This window comes from Mastomys coucha, chromosome X (assembly GCF_008632895.1).
Source record: "Mastomys coucha isolate ucsf_1 chromosome X, UCSF_Mcou_1, whole genome shotgun sequence".
Lineage (NCBI taxonomy): Eukaryota > Metazoa > Chordata > Mammalia > Rodentia > Muridae > Mastomys > Mastomys coucha.
Genome location: NC_045030.1, coordinates 116,402,005 through 116,404,005, shown reverse-complemented (window position 1 = coordinate 116,404,005; position 2,001 = coordinate 116,402,005). Strand labels below are relative to the sequence as shown.

Sequence of the window (2,001 nt, the reverse complement as noted above, 5' to 3'; positions counted from 1 at the left end):
GTTGGAGGAGAGGCCCTTGGGCCTGAGGGTGTTCAATGTCCCAGTGTAGGGGAATGCCAGGGCAGGAGGATGGGAGTGGGTGGGTGGGAAAGCACCCTCATAGAGGCAGAGGGAGGGAAGATGACATAGGCATTTTCAAAAGGGGAGACCTGGAAAGAGGAAAACATTTGAAATGTAAATAAAGAAAATATCCAATCCAAAAGTAAAAAAAAAAGAAAAGGAAAGTTGAACTAATTCTCTGCATCCTTTCATATCAGCATGAACTTAAGATAGATTTCAACTTATGGGACAAAATGAAACCTTTGCTGATAGCAAAGTTCACAGCTTTAACTACTTTATTACAAAAATTTAGAAATCTCGTGCTAACAACTTAATAGAACACTGGAAACTTCTAGAACAAGAACAACAAAGAAGTGGTTTCAGCCAAAAGGAGTTGATGGAAAAAATTAGTATGGGAGCAAAAATCAATAAATAGAAATAAAGACAATAATACAAAAAAATCAGAGAAACAAAAAGTTGATTCTTTAAGAAATCAACTTGATAGAGAAACCTTTATCTGAATAAATATAACAAGTTGAGGTCTGAGAAGAGCGGGAGGAGGTGGTGGCCTTGGGAAGATGGCTCCTTCTCCTACCAAATGCAAGGACCGATCTGATGAGAAGTCCAAGGATTGATCTAAAGATAAAGGGGCCACTAAAGAGTCAAGTGAGAAGGATCGTGGCAGAGATAAGACTCGGAAGTGACAGTGCTTCAAGCGGAAGCAGCAGCACCAGGTTTAGGTCTAGCTCAACCTCCAGCTTGGGCTCTAGCACCAGTGCAGGCTCTAGCAGTGGCTCTAGCTCATCCTCTGCATCCAACAGCTCAGGAAGCTCCAGCACATCCTGAAGCTTCAGCTCTAGCAGCTCTTCTGGCTCCCCAAGCCCTTCTCGGTGCAAGAATGACAACAGGTGGCGGTCCCACTCCAAATCCAAACCATCTAAAAGAGCGGAAAAGACGGAGCCCTTCACCTAAACCTACCAAAGTGCACATTTGAAGGCTCACCAGGAATATGACCAAGGATCATATCATGGAAATATTTTCTACTTATGGGAAAATTAAGATGATTGACATGCTTGTAGAAAGGATGCATCCTCATCTGTCCAAAGGCTATGCATATGTGGAATTTGAGAATCCAGGTGAAGCAGAGAGGGCACTGAAACACATGGATGGAGGACAAATTGATGGCCAAGAGATCACTGCTACTGCTGTGTTGGCACCCTGGCCTCGGCCACCACCTCAGCAATTCAGCCCTCCCAGGAGAATGCTTCCACCACCTCCCATGTGGGGTAGGTCACTCCCAAGGATGAAGAGAAGGTCTAGATCCCCAAGACGCAGGTCCCCTGTGCATAGAAGGTCTTGTTCTCCTGGCCGCCTCTGCCACAGGAGCGGATCCAGCTCCAACTCCTCCCAATAAGCAGGAACATTGATTCGTACCTCTGTAACTTATGTTCCCCAGAGTCAATTTTGTCCTTTTCTCTAGCCAAATGAGGATCTGTAGGGAAGGATCCCTTATCGGGTAGGCTTTGAAGCCAGCAGTTGAGATCTTTCCTCTGCAGGAGGATTCTGGCTTGTAGAGGTGTGTTGATTCAGGACTGTACCCATAGAGGTACCCTGTAATTTTCTGGCTAGAAAGTTCACCCCTTCATTTCTTGATAGTCTGGTAGCAGAGCCGACTGGAACCTATGGCAGTTCACCGTTTTCCACAGATGACCCAGAACCAGTCAGACAACTTGGTCAAGCCCTTGCTGTTGCTATGCCACACCTGTGGAAAGGACCAAGCTGCTGCTATTAGGCCTGCCCATTCCCCTCGCTGAGTACTCAACTTAGAGGGTTAAAACCTTTGAAGGATTCTTCCACAAATGGTTATCTTTTCTGTCCCCACATGTCTCTTACTTTCTAGAATTGGTGAGCCAGTTCTACAGGGTCCTCATGAAGCCTACCCTAGCCCCATTGTCACCTGCC

At 46.0% G+C, this 2,001-nt stretch overlaps 1 pseudogene; it reads left to right on the top strand.

Moving 5' to 3' along the window:
- Positions 1-617: 617 nt before the first annotated feature.
- Positions 618-1,453, top strand: LOC116094153 (annotated as a pseudogene).
- Positions 1,454-2,001: the final 548 nt, after the last annotated feature.